The sequence below is a fragment of the Emydura macquarii genome, unplaced genomic scaffold (genome assembly GCF_026122565.2).
Source record: "Emydura macquarii macquarii isolate MOO-44397 ecotype Brisbane River unplaced genomic scaffold, CSIRO-AGI_Emac_v2 contig_2205, whole genome shotgun sequence".
Lineage (NCBI taxonomy): Eukaryota > Metazoa > Chordata > Testudines > Chelidae > Emydura > Emydura macquarii.
Genome location: NW_027132342.1, coordinates 19,647,921 through 19,662,649, shown reverse-complemented (window position 1 = coordinate 19,662,649; position 14,729 = coordinate 19,647,921). Strand labels below are relative to the sequence as shown.

The window sequence follows — 14,729 nt, the reverse complement described above, 5'->3', positions numbered from 1 at the left end:
AATTGTTTATTTCAAATTGTTTCTGGAAATGGTACAGCAGTTGTGAAAGTTGAAGAGCGGCTACTACTGGGTGAAGTCATGTATAATGCAGATAGGCTTTATGTAAGGCCCTGGCCCCTGCATCCTCCCCAGGTCTGTTGGTGTGCATTAGTTCTGAATTATACCTCCCTGCTGCTTCCTGGACTCCCTACAGCTCTCCCACTGTACCTCAGTGTTGATCTGCAGTGACTTGCCTATTAAAAGAGCACTGTAAATTAGGTGAAAATTTAGGGGTTAATGTATAATGCTTAACTAGAAAATGTTATTGAATGAAACCTAAGGGCTGGAACTAGGGATACTCATGTATTCCCTTGGCTTGAAGTAGTTTCCATCACATACAAGGTTTACAGATGGTTCAGTGGAACTCTGCATTCCCACTATACAAATTGTCCCAGCACCCCTGCAATGAAAAGGACTTTTGGGGGGTTGGGTTTGGTTTTTTTTTTTTGGCAGGAAAGGAAGGTTTAAATTTTCCTCTAGAACTCCAAATGCAGCATTGTCAGGCTGATGCACAACAGTGAGCCGGCTCCTCTCAATGAGACAGCAGAGTGACATACAAAAAGTGACCACCCTGTATCAATTAGATTCCAAAGCAACTCAGAAAAATCAAAGTTTTACAAACGCCCAAGTAATGTCAACTTGGTTTATTACAAAAGGGAAACCGAAATTATTTCTGTCAGGTAAAAGGGCAGCAGCAGCGTGGCTCAAAGGCCTAGAACTGTGCCCATCCCAGCCTCGCAGCAGTCAGCCCCTCTTCCGGGGGGGCAACGCTGGGTCCGGGGAGCAGCCTTGCTGCGGGCCTGGCAGGCGGTCAGAATCCCTGCTCCCGCCTTGCTAGGAAAGGCTGCCTGGAAGGCCATTCTCACACGGCGCCGTGCCTGCCTGGGTTCGCAGAGGGGCAGAGCCTGGGGAAGGCAGGGGCGTGGGAACTGCGTGAAGGGCATTGACTGACGGGGGAGAACCGGGGCTTGCTCCTAGTCCCGCTCTCTGCGCGCGCCGGCCGGGCCAAGTGCAGGGCCCTGCCCGGCCACTGCCCCCTCTTGCCCCCCGCAGGAGCTCCCAGTAATTAGCGCTGCCGTCGCCGTCGCCGCGGCCCGGGTGGGGCTGGTTTTCCACCGAGCCACCTGCTCCGCCCAGGGCAGCGCGACTCGACTCCACGTGGGGCCGATGCACCCCGCCTGAAAAGCACCAGCCGCCTCTGTCCCGGGGCCAGCCAGGCAGAGAGAGCGGAGAACTCGGGGGCGGGAGAGAGGAGCCTGGCGCCGAGCTGCGCCACAGCAGCCGCTCGAGCCCATGTCGTCCGCGGGCAAGAACGAAGTGGGGTGTGGCACCAACCGACTACCCAGCCCCGGCCCCTCCCCGCTCCTTGGTGCGCCACCCCCACAGGCAGCCGCGCGCGGGGCGCGGCCCCTTTAAGCGAGCGCGTGGCTGGTGTGGCTGCAGCCCCCCACACCTCGAGAGCGCGCGCGCACACGCATGCACGCACGCGCCGCCCGCCCAGGAGGAGTCCGACTCCTGCCGTCGCCACCGCCTCGCGCTACTCCCTCTGGCGCGCGCTGTTCCAGCACCTCCCCATTGGCTGGGCGGGGTCAGCTGACCCTGTGTTATTTCCTGTGTGTGAGGGGAGAATGGAGCGAGGAACCCCCGAACCGCCGCCGCCGCGGAGCCCCCCGCGGCCTGGAGCGGGGCACCGCCACCCGCGCCACTGAGAGACTCCGCCCCGCGCTCCCCCCCTCCGCGCGGGGGGGGAGGGAGGGTTGCAGGTAACGGACCCCTTAGTTGCTCCGAGGGGACCCTTCACCGTGGGGGAGGGCGGTGGCGGGGCCTGGGGGGGATGATTCACAGCATGCGGCCCAGTGGCTCTGAGCAGGGCCCGCTCCGCCCCCAGTTCTCCTTGACTGGCGATAAAAACCCTGTTATAAACTGGTGCCCAGGGAATCGAGTGGGGGAGGGTGGACGAGGGGAATGGAGGTGGGTTGGGTTGGGTTGGGTTGGGGGGGGGGATGGGATAGCGAGGGTGAGGTGGAGGAGGGGTTGGGTTGAGGGGAGGGGATTGGGAGGTTCTTCATCTGGTCTCACCCTGTTCAATTTTCTCTTTGCATGAAGAAGCCATTCTACTAAATCTGAAGTGCCCTACACCTCTTTTCCTTTCTACCCCAAATTAATGTTTTGTTTTAAGACCAGTGAAGTTTGAAGTGGGAGTTAGTGGTGTAGTGTGCTGGGGGGGGGGGAGTGTTAATGACAAAAATAATGGAACAGGAGAAAGATGCGCATATATATATATATATGCAAAGCAGAAGATATGGGGTGGCTGCATTATGAGCATGTGAAGCATGTAGTTAACATTATCTTGTGGCCTTTTGGGTGGGCAACCTAGAACTGATCACTCGCAAGGACTCTCAACAAAACAATGGGAAGAGGCTTTTATGAGGAGTGGAGAGCACACTTCCTGAGTCTTTTATTGATGCCTTTCCTTTTAGTTAGAAGTTGTATTTATGATCTCTTGTCACAAAAATTGCTTTATTTTCTTTCCCACAATGGGGGAGAGAAAATTATAATGTATTAAATATTTAAGACACAAGGTAGGTGAGGAAATATCTTTTATTGGACCGACTTTCTTGGTGGAAGCTACAAGGTTTTGAGCTACACCGTGCTCTTTCTCAGGTCTGGGGAAGATCTGTTTCCTTCCTCGGTCCTGAAGAAGAACTTGGTGTAGCTCAAAACCTTGTAGCTTCCACCAAGAAAGTCCGTCCAATAAAGGATATTTCCTCACCTACCTTGTGTGTGTCATATCCTGGGACCAACATGGCTCCAACATTACAATCAGTATGCAAGTTAGATGGGTGGATTGTATTGGGATTCTGTTATTAAAAGGGAGGAGTATGACTCAACATGTGATCCATTGTGGCAAAGTCAAGGTAAACTTTTCATCCAAGCAGCTTTCCCCCACACCTTTCTGGCTGTTCTCCATCCTTTTCCATACTCAATGTAAACTGGCCTCATCTTTAGCCATGATATGACAATCCTTCCAGTATTATATGAGGCATTTTGACCAGGCCACACCCTTGCTCCTCTTCTGTTGCATCCTTACTTGCTTGCTCTTTTATTTAAAAAGAGGTTGGGGTGCTTAGGGATTTGGGAATGGAATGCAAAGCTTTTCACAGCTAGATTACTGTTTTGAAAGCTGTTTGTATCCCTAGCAATTAAAACATGTTACAATCTGTTGGTTCATCAGTGGCTAACTAATGAGTTAGTGGTTCTCTGTACATTTCCTAGTGGGCAGGTGCCCACATCATAGTCAACCTTTTTGGTCAGTTTCAGTAAAGACTGAGTGGGATAATGGAGGCTCAGCTCCTTTCAAGATAGGATTCTGGTGCATTAGCTGGGCTTTGTGTGGGAAGTGGTGTTCTTTTTAGGACTTTTAGTATGGCACCTTTCACCATCACAGTTTTTTTTAGAGTGTTTATGAATTTTTCCTTTTATTAAAAAATATATAGCACCCACCTTCCTTTTGGTTAAAGAGTTCTCTGAACCCAGCATCTTCAGTGGGATTTCATATTTTTCTAACACAACTTGGGGTGTATGAATCTACATTTTTGTCTGTTGTATCCTCTGTAAGGTCAGTTGTCATGATAAAAGAGGGGCAGTGACAGCTTTGTTGCTCTTTAGTGGGGATTACGATGAGAAGAGTGTGTTTGGCTGGCAGGCTAGTCATGTATTCCTTGATTGATAAACTTTTGTTAACAGTCTGTGGAAAACAGAATAGCATTCAACCAGGCCTCCAGAAAATGGATCACTTGTTTACCTAGGGCAGTTATTTGCAAATCTAAAGTTACTTCTGAACAGTATTGTGACTCCACCATTTAGGTCAGAGTCAATTCACAGCTGTATAAGTAAGAGAGGACCGCATTTGGGTGCTAGTACTCTTTGGCGTGATGTTGGAGAATCTGGTAGCTTTGTGTACCTGCTGTATGCACAAACTCAGGTATCTGTGAGAAACCTTTGGATATTCTGACAAGTTAGGTACTCCACAAACTGCCTGACTGTAAATCCTTAATGTGCCCCATTGCATTTATTTCTCTGGTAGAAAGTGTTAAGTCTATTTGACAATGTAAATTTGGACTTTGATCTTTAAATCAGGTTCCAGGGGCTTTAGGAATGATGGGAACTTTGTTTGTGCTGAAACCTGCTCTTAAATGAACCTTTATGGTCCCTGGGCAGATCATAAAGGATGGTCCCCAATGTGAAGAGGCCAATCCTGTGCAGAGGAGCAGCTGGAGAGAGATTCTTTTTAAGGTGACCTGAAAAACAGAAAAATAATTAGGTTTGTGCTCTTGGTGCTTTGATACATAAATAAAGCGTGAAGGGTTTTGGCTTTTTTTAAACCCTGCTTACATTTTAGCTAAGGATTATTAGGAATGTTAAGTCTTACCTCTAATGGTTTACTCCTTGGAGATCTTATATGTATGGGGGGGAGTTTTCTCAGCCCTTCATTGACTAGGTGACAATGTCCTTACACAACTTTTATTCCAGCTCTTTGAAAGGATGTTAAAGTTACTTTTAAATACATTTAACAAACTTGATCAGTTAGTTCAATTTCACCGTTAATATCTTGGTTCTGTTAATTCTCCAAATGACCATATAGTCTTAAAGAAAAACAGGGATGGATAAAACCTGATTTTTTTTCTTAATGCAGAAACAAATCTTTTCATTCCTCCTTTCATGTCTTTATACATTATTAAAAAGAAAAGCAGTGCATGGGCCTATTATTTTTTCCTTTGTATGTCACCTTTAACTAAAGCAGCTTGCAGAACTAAATGAAAATGGGTGCTCTTCTTGGAGGGCCCCTTCATAGAATTTGTACTACACAGTTCATGTTGCTACTGTAGCAGTTTGAAAGGTTGCTATCTGAAATGTGGGTGTAATATGTAATAACCTCAGATGGTTTTCATACTGCTTGCTTGGCTTTCCTATAATGTGAAACTGTTGGGGGGTGGGTATATCTAGGCATTTATAGCTGGCTTATGCATATCTTTTCTTCTGTCGTGAGATATGCAAGATCTTCAGATGGGCTAGGGTGGCTTTTTAATTAAAATATATATTTTAAAAAAGTCTCCAAACAAGTTCAAGTGAACGTTAATCCAGTGCCTTTTGTAAGGTGTTTGAGCCTGAAGGCTTTTAAATAAACAAAATATAACCCTCCCTTCCTCATCCTCATTCCTCCCAGAACACATTCAGCAGTGCTAGTTTCTCCAGCACCATTGTGCTTCTGACCTGGTCATGAGAGGATTTATTTTTGTGTGTTTAGTCCTATGTTTGGCCGCCTTTAACACTGAAATGTTAGATAGAGGCCATGCAAATGTCTAAATAAGCTACCAACTACTGCCAGTTGCAGTACTGGTTTTTGTGATGTAGACTCTATCCACAAGTACTTAGTCCTTTAACAAGCACTTCTCATTCAGGTTGTCAAGCTGCCATTAGATAGTGGCAGTTTTTTAATCATAGTTATTCCAGGTTGAATTTAACAGTCTTTTTGAAAATTGTGCTATTTTAGGTCTGGACTTTTTTGAATACTTTGGTGAATATGACTTAAAACAACCTAAAATATTTTAGAGCAGTTTTTTTTTGGTATTCCTTTTCAAGAGAACTTTTATATAGTGGTTTATGAAGTAAAGAGTTAATGGTATAGGAGGAGCCAAGCAGAATCTAGACAGTGGGCTGTACATGTATTCCTCTTAAACAGTGCTGCTACTGTGAAGAATGAAGCACAGCATTCCCCACTGTTGACATCTTTAATGGCTGTATACAACCTAGACAACTTGCCTCAAGCCTAAACTGCAGTACCCCTTACTCTCCTAGTCCTGGGTTCCCTCACAGATCCCTGTTGGACCCCAATCTTGACCTACAGCATCCTGTGTTGTTCAGGTCCTAAACTTCCATATACAATTCTGCCAGTACGTCTCCATGCTAGTTTGCAGAGCCTGGGTGTGCCACTCCTTGCTCTCTTGAGCTGAACCTATCAATCATATTAATTTGCTGTGGTTTTATAACATCCAAAGTTGGGTACTAAGATGAAATTTGCCAAGTTGTCATGAGTGATCTAAACACAAGGCTGGTTTTACAAACCCAATGTGTACTTGAGCCTCTTCCTCAACTCCCTTCACTCCCATCACCAACTTCCTTTGCAAACCAAAAGGAAATATTTACCTTTATCACAATGTGAAACATCAGCTGCACAAGGGTAAAACAAGATGTTCAGAACAACTTATATTGATGTATCAGTGCACTTGTGGAAACTGTCCAGTTTTAAGGTGCTTGAGTTAGGTGCCTTGGTTAGGAAATTGGTTATACAGAAGATCCTGAAGCATTTTTCAGGAGCTATTGCCATCTGTGGTTTCAACCAGATGCTTCTGTGGGAACTTTTTTCTACACTGAAAATCCTTTTATCCTAGCCCTCTCATATTGGAGATCTGTCTGAATAGTTTGGCATTGAATTAGAAAGGTGTAACATGGACTCAGTGACTCTCTTTCAAGACTCCTTCCCCCCCCACCCCTTCAAAACAGAGGAGAGTTGCAGGGACAGTATATTGAACTATGAGGATGCAGTGTTCCTTTTGTCAGCTTGGTGAGTATAGATATATAAAGTAGAAAAACTTGTGGTCTCAGAGAAACCTTTTCCAGGAAGAACAGTGTCTTCAGTTCAGTTTTTAGAGTTGGGTGGTGCTCATTGGGGATGTGGTGGGAGGCTGGATAGAATGTGAACAATTTATTATTAATCTACATCTAGAAATATATTAGCATGAGAGCTTTACATTACATTATCGTATCATGTTAGGTAGTCTGGTTTTGGTATAGTTGTAAATGTTTCTTTTATGTAAGTTGATTTTCCTCTTTCTGTGTAGTGTATTTTTTACAGTTACACTGTTTTTGGTTTTTTTAAAAATTATTTTTGGTAACTAAAGCCATGAAAACTTAATGCTGAGGCTGACCTCTCCTCATAAATTCATTCAGTTCTTCTTCGAGTGCTTGCTCATGTTGATTCCATTGTAGGTGCACACGCCCCTCCATGCATGATTACCAGAATTTTTTTCCCCTTAGCAGTATCTGTAGGGCCGGCTTCGGTGCCCCCTGGAGCCCCATGCACATGCCACGGTACATAAGGTGCTGCCAGTCCTACGCCCCCTCGGTTCCTTCTTTCCGCCCTGCAATTCCAGATCCCTAACCAGCAGGCACTGCTAAGGAGGTATAATTATAACCTCTGGGACTTCCTTAAACGTTTCGGGGAGGCTCTGCCCCAGGAGCAGGCACCGGACTTTGCCACCATCCTGGAGGAGGGTAAGACGATGGCCAGGGCTGCCTTACAGGCAGCATCAGATGCAGCTGACTCAGTTGCAAGATTGATGGCCTCTGCGATCTCTGTGCACCGGTGCTCATGGTTGCAGTCATCTGGTTAGTCCCAGGAGGTGCAACAGTCCATCCAGGACTTGCTGTTCGATGGAAGTGCACTCTTCTCTGAACAGACGGATACCAAACTCCTCGGGTTGAAGGACTCAAGGGCCACTTTGCGCTCATTGGGCCTTTACACGCCACAGGCTTCGAGGAGGCAATTCCGCCCGCAGCAGCAGCAACCTAGGTACCAGGCCCAGTGCTTTGGGACCTACTGAAGGAGGGGCAGAGACGGAAGTTTTAGGTGGTGCCGACCAGCCTCATCTTCCTCCATGGCCAACCAGCTGGGTCCTTCCCAGTGCTCTAACGGGCAGCGCTAATCGTTTTGATGGTGCGCCCGAGGACGGCCGTCCAGTCTTATTCCAGGATCCTACTTCTCCAAAATTCCGCAACTGACTTGCTCCCTTCCTCCTGGCATAGGCCCGTATAACCCCAGATTGTTGGGTCCTGGGTACCATTGTAGTGGGCTATACCCTGCAGTCCGTCCGTGTCCCCCCGTCCTCCCCACATACTCCCTTGTTCCCATCCCTCTTCAGGGACCCCTCTCACGAGCCACTCCTCTTGCAGGAGGTGGAGAACCTTCTCGCACTGGGAGCTGTGGAGGAGGGTCCACCAGACATGAGAGGAAGAGGTTTCTATTCCCACTACTTCCTCATTCCCATGGTGAAAGGGGGCCCCAGGCCCATTTTGGACTTGTGGGAACTAAACGAATACATCAGAAGGCTGAAGTTCCGCATGGTCTCGCTAGCCTCCATCATCCCCTCCTTGGATCCAGGAGACTGGTATGCCACCTTTGACCTGAAGCATGCATATTTTCATATCCTGATATTCCCCGTACAAAGGCGTTTCCTCCAGTTTGTGCAGGGGTGTTCTCACTACCATTTTATGGCCCTTCCCTTTGGCCTGTCTTCCACCCCAAGAATCTTTACAAAATGCATGGCGGTTGTGGCCGCGTATCTCATGCGTCAAGGGGTTCAGATTTACCCGTATCTGTATGACTGGCTAAACGGGCAGATCGCAGGCCTAGGCCCAAACCAGTCTGGACTTAGTTCGGGCCACATTTTGTCATCTGGGCCAGCTGGTGAATGAACAAAAATCCACATTAACACTAGTGCAGAGAATAGAATTCATTGGGGCCGTTCTCGATGCTACGTGAGCCAGGGCTTTTCTAACACAGGCTAGGTTCGAGGTCATGTCAAACCTGATCATGAGCCTATGCACCTATCCCCTTACGACGGGATGAACCTGCCTGCAGTTACTAGGCCATATGGGAGCGTGTACTTATATGCTGTGTCATACACATTTGAAACTCAGGCCGCTTCAGTTATGGCTGGCTTCTGCGTACACTCCAAGCAGGCCCCCTTTGGACAGGGTGGTCACCGTGCCCTCGCAAGTCCTAGCCTCCCTAAGTTGGTGGTTAGACCTCCCCGGTCGGTGATGAAAGGGATGCTTGCAGAACTAGCCCCCTCAGTGACTCTGGTATCGGACGCTTCGGACCTGGGGTGGGGGGTCGCATATCTGCTCCGGTCAAAGTACACAAGGGACCTGGTCAAGGGAGGACCGTGGATTGCACATAAATATCAGGGAGCTCGGCAATCCGCTTGGCATCCGGGGTGTTCCTTCCCTTCTTGAGAGGCAAGATAGTCCAGGTCCTGACAAACAACACTGCTGCAGTGTATTATATCAACAGACAAGGCAGGGCCCGCTCGCTGGACCTGTGTCAGGACCTGGTGGTGAGTCTATGGAATCTAGTGATAGGTCACAACATTCACCTTGTGGCTTCACACCTCCCAGGTATCAAGAACGCCACAACAGACTGCCTCAGCAGGACCTTCTTACTTTGCCATGAGTGGTCTCTCCATATTGGTAGCCGATATGATCTTCTGGAAGTGGGGGTTTCCCCAAGTGGATCTCTTTGCTTCCAAGTTCAGCAAGAAGTGCCAGCAGTTTTGCTTCATTTGCAGGCTCAGTGAGGGAGTGCTGTCAGATGCCTTCCTGCTTCCATGGTCAAGGAGACTTCTGTATGCCTTCCCTCTCATTCTGCTGATTTACAGGGTCCTGTTAAAAATCAAGAGACAAGGCAAATGTCATCCTCATAGCACCCACATGGCCCAGGCTGCACTGTTCATGACGCTTCTGGAGCTGTCAGTTGCAACCTACTTTCCCAGAACCAGGGACGACTCCTGGACCCGGAGTCCCTGCGTTTGATGGCATGGAGGTTGAGTGGCTGAGCTCAGAGGAACAGGCTTGCTCGTATCAGGTGCAGGCAATACTAATGGACAGCAGGAAACCCTTCCACCAGAGTGTCATATTTAGCTAAGTGGAAAAGGTTTACATGCTGGGCCGCAGCCCAGACAGTCGTGCCCCACCAGGCATCAATCCAAATGGTGTTGAACTACCTGCTGCACCTTAAACTTAAGGCCTGGCCACTGCCTCATTGAAGGTACATCTAGCTGCTATTTCAGCCTTCCATCCACTGATTCAAAGGTGGTCAGTTTTTTCTCATGCCATGGTGGCTAGGTTCCTGAAGGGTATAGAGAGACTTTACCCCCCAGTTTAGGGATCAGTTACCCCAAGGGATCTGAACTTAGTCCTTTCCAGGCTCACGGGGGCACTGTTTGATCCTTTGGCTACCTGTCCCCTCTTGCTACTGTCATGGAAGGTAGCCTTTCTAGTTGCCATCACCTCAGCTAAGAGGGTATCTGAAATTGTCTCAGAGCTGCTTTACACCATTTTTTTTTTAATAAGGACAAGGTCCAGCTGAGGCCCCACCCGGCCTTTTTGACTAAAGTGGTGTCACAATTCCATTCCAATCAGGACATTCCTGCCAGTATTCTTCCCAAAGCCGCATACTTCAGAGGAGGATGGAGATAGCACATGCTGGACTTGTGAAGAGCGCTGGCATTCTACATCAAGAGGACAAAACGGTTTCATAAGTCCATGCAGCTGTTTGTGGCGGTAGCTGACAGACTGAAGAGCTTACCTGTCTCTTTCCCGTGGATCTCCTCTTGGATAACCTCCTGCATTAGGTTCTGCTACAAGCAGGCGAAGGTTCCTCCTCCAGGAAGTGTCTCAGCCCACTCGACCAGAGCACAGGCCTCTTCTGCAGTGTTCCAGGCGCAAGTGCCTATTCAGGACATATGCAAAGCTACTACATGGTCATCAGTGCATACTTTTACATCCTGCTATGCCATCGTTCAGCAGGCAAGGGATGATGTCAGCTTCAGCAGAACGGTGCCGCAGACAGCTCATCTGTGAACGCCAAACCTGCCTCCAAGATAATGCTTGAGAGTCACCTACAATGGAATTGACACGATCAAGCACTCGAAGAAAAGAGGGTTACTCATCTTGTAACTGTTCTTCGAAATGTGTTGCTCATGTTCATTCCATGACCTGACCCCTGTCCCCACTGTCAGAGATGACGGCAAGAAGGAACTGTGGGGGCGTAGGGCTGATGGCGCCTTATGTACTGCAGCATGTGCGCAGGACTTCAGGAGATGCCGAAGTTGGCCCTACTGATACTGCTAAGGGGAAAAAAATTCCGGTAATCGTGCACGGAGGCGTGCACGCACCTACAATGGAATGGACATGAGCAACACATCTTGAACAATGGTTACAGGGTGAGTAATTGGTTTTTTTTCCCTGATTCTATAGGGCATCTGAGGGGGAAAAATACCACTATCCACCTTAACTTGTTCTCTCTCAAACCAGAATAAGAAATGGTAGAGAGACTGGCAAGCATCTGTTTGAGATGGTTTCGTGGCAGTGAATACTGGGACATTTTTCCTTCGCTGTTGTTCCACTATGTTAGTGTCAACCAATACATGGGGAGGGTGAGGAAAGAGTTGAAAGGTTCTTCCTCTCCCTAAGGGCTTAGTTTGAAATCTTTTGAGACTTAATCTGTAGTAGTTCCATTTGAAAAACCTTGATATTTTACTTTGCTGTGTCTTGAATACAGCAAGTGGAAAGAAACAAGTAAGGTGACTCTTCCCTCCATTCCATCCACATGGGTGGGTGGGTGTGTGTGTGTGTGGGTGGGTGGGTGTGTGCGCGCGCACACAAAAAGTCACACACAAATGGAATATAGGATTACTTGATATATGGATTTTGTCAGCATGGATTTAGGGTGTCGAGTTACTGTTGTGAGTCAAATCCATTATAGGGGCCCCCAAGATGAGTATAAGAATAATAGCTATGTACAACACCAGAATGTATTCTGTTTGCTGTAACTGCTTCCTCTTTCATCCCCTATATCTTGTCCCACTTCCCCCCACAAAATCATTTTCATTATATGGTTATAAAACTTACTGATATTCTTGACTTTGCCCATCCACTTCTGTGCATCACCTCATATATAGGGCTTGAAAAGTTTTTGATTAACAGTAGGCTAAATTTAATAGGCAACTTGATTTTAAAAAAAGGGAGGAGGGCTGGCCCCTAGTGTCCAGGGGCATTGCTGAAGTGAGCAGCAAATTCTCTTCCACCTCTTCTGTGCTGCTGGAAAACAAGAGTACAGAGATTCTTACTAGGAAATTGTCCCCAGGCCCTGCTGAGAAGTTCCATTTATTTTTGTTTTGGCCTCAATATCTGAAAACTGGTCTCCCCCAACTTTCTATATATTGGAATGGAGAAGCATTCTCTATCCCCCCCACCTTTCTATAGTCTCCAGATTCTCCTCATTGCTGTGACTGTGGGTAGGGCTAAACTACCTCTCCTCTTTGCTTATTTAAAAAAAAAAAAAAAAAAAAAAAAAAATTCTGGCTGCTGCAGTTTTGGGGTAAGCATGGTGGTTGTACCATTCTTCTCCTTCCCCCACCTTTTTTGGTGGGCTTTTTCCCCCTAATCAGTAGCTCTAGTGACTTTCTCTGCTCAACACCTTTTATACCAGGGATATGCATACCCCTAGGGTACACGGAGGTCTTCTGCGGGAGGTATATCAGCTCATCTAGATGTTTGCCTAGTTTTACAACAGGCTAAGTGGAAAGCACTAGCAAAGTCAGTATAAACAAATATTTCCTTCGGTAAATGACTTGTTTATCTTGCTCTATATACAATATATATTCAGTTGATTTATTTTATAATTATGTAAAAGAGAGTCAGTAATCGTGCAACACTTGTGTATTTTTATGTCTGATTTTGTAAGCAAGTAGTTTTTAGGTTAGGTGAAACTTGGGGTATACAAGACAAATCAGACTACTGAAAGGGGTACAGTAGTCTAGAAAGGTTGAGAACCACTGTTCTAAGTCAGAGAGAAATTGACATGATTCTTGTCAGTTTCATGGGTTCCCACAGGTTTCTAAATGAAACTGACAAAAATGTGTTCAGTCTTATTCTGCCGCACTTCAGGCTTACAAACTCTAGTTTTGTTTTGTTGGCCTTATTGAGGTGATAAAACTTCTTTGTGTTTGATAGGGGGAGGGTTTGTTGGAAAAACAAAGGTGTGTAACATCAACAGGGATAGCTACCCAACACTAAAAATAGTCAGTGAAGAGATTAACTAGAGGCTCCTCAGAGCAGAATTATGAGGCCTAATTGAAAGCCTATGGAAGTCATTGAAAAGATACCCACTGACTTCAGTGGGCATTGAATCAGGCTCACAAAAAGGAGGCAGGGGAAGCAGCTCATGCTCTTTGCAGCTCTGTGAGGAAAGAGGATTGGGAAGCTCCTAGTCAGCAAGGACAAATTGGGAAATTAACTATCTTGTTTACACGCAAGGAATATTTCTGCTTACAAATACTTTATTAAGGCTTGTCTACTAATTCCATGGGTGGACGCTTGTTTCAGAATAAAAGTCCACACATGGAGTTAATTAGGATTAGCTAGCCAGGAATAACTCCATGTGTAAACCAACCTTAGTTAAGGGCTGCTTATTTTTGTGTTTTATCTTTTCCACTGCCTCTCTCTTGAATTTAGGCTTCTAGATAAGAGATTAAAGTCCAGGATGTCCATGTAGCATTCTCTGAAATGCTTTCAGTTCCACTCACAGGGCCAATTAGACAGGCAGAACTACAGGGTATCAATGCATGGATGAGATGATGGAGTAGGGGAGGAGGGTTTTAGGTTTATTAAAAACTGAGGAATCTTTTTGGGAAAGGAGCCTGTACAGGAAGGATGTGCTACATCTAAACCAAAATGGAACCCGTGGAAAGGCTCTATTAATGGGGTTTCTCTATGTCCTAGTAAAGAAGAGAGGATAGAAGTTGATGAACACATAGGAACTGGAAACAGTCAAAAGAGAGTCTCATTCATTTATATCACATAATGACAGACAATTAAAAAGTGACAAATTTTATAAGTGCTAAGATACAAATGTTAGAAGTCTAAATACTAAGATGGGTAAACTTGAGTGCCTGGTATTAAGAGGATAGTGATATGATAGGCATTGCAGAAGTTTGGAACGATTGATAGGACGTGGTACTACCAAAGCACAAAATATTATTTATTAAATATAATTTGCTGGTGTGGGAGTGACACTATATATGAAGAAAGTATAGAGACCTAGATAGTAAAAAATCTTAAATGAATCAAACAGTACCACAGAATTTCTCTGGCTAGGAATTCCATCCTTGAATAGTAAGAGTATAGCAGAAGAAATTTACCACTGACCACGTTAAGGACTGAAATGCTCAAGGGGGATTAGAGAGGCTACAAACATAAAACTGAATAATAATGGGGTATTTCAACTATCCCCATGTTACTGGGAACATGTAACCCAATGGGGGAGACAATTCTTGATTCTCTCAAGTGGAGTACAGGACATGGTACAAGAGGTGACTGTTGCTGAACCACTTGGTAATGGTGACTGCAATGTATTTGACATCCTTGTAGAGGGAAAAATACCAATGAAACCCACCACAGTAGTACTTAACTTCAGAAAGAGGAACTACACAAGAGAGAGGAGGCTAGTTAAATGGGAATTAGAAGAAACAGTCTCGAGTGAAATGCCTACAAGCTGTATGGAAACTTTTAAAAAACACTTATAGAGGCTCAAGTTAAATGTATTTCCCAAATTAAAAAGCATAGTAAGAGTACCAAAAAAGTGCCACCATGGCTAAACAGAGTAAAAGAAGAAATTAGAGGCAAAAAAGCATCTTTTAAAAAAAATGGAAGTTAGATCCTAAAGAGGAAAATGGAAAGGAACATAAACTCTGGGTAGTCAAGTGTAAAACTATAATTAGTCAGGCCAAAAACGAGAGGTGTAGGTTTTATGGTGGTGTAGTTAGGGCGACAGTGTCAGTGTAGAC

The 14,729-nt window shown here is 45.9% G+C and overlaps 1 protein-coding gene across 4 annotated transcripts in view; it reads left to right on the top strand.

Moving 5' to 3' along the window:
• The window catches only part of TCF20 (transcription factor 20), a 211,086-nt gene that overhangs the window by 95,423 nt on the left and 100,934 nt on the right, over positions 1–14,729 (top strand). For 3 of the 4 annotated variants that reach the window (XM_067559627.1, XM_067559626.1, XM_067559624.1), the window contains exon 1: positions 667–1,802. The exons of the other annotated variant lie outside the window; for it this stretch is intronic. The gene's annotated coding sequence lies outside the window, so the exon portion shown is untranslated. Of the gene's footprint in view, positions 1–666; positions 1,803–14,729 lie in introns of those variants that run through there. 4 annotated transcript variants of the gene reach the window in all.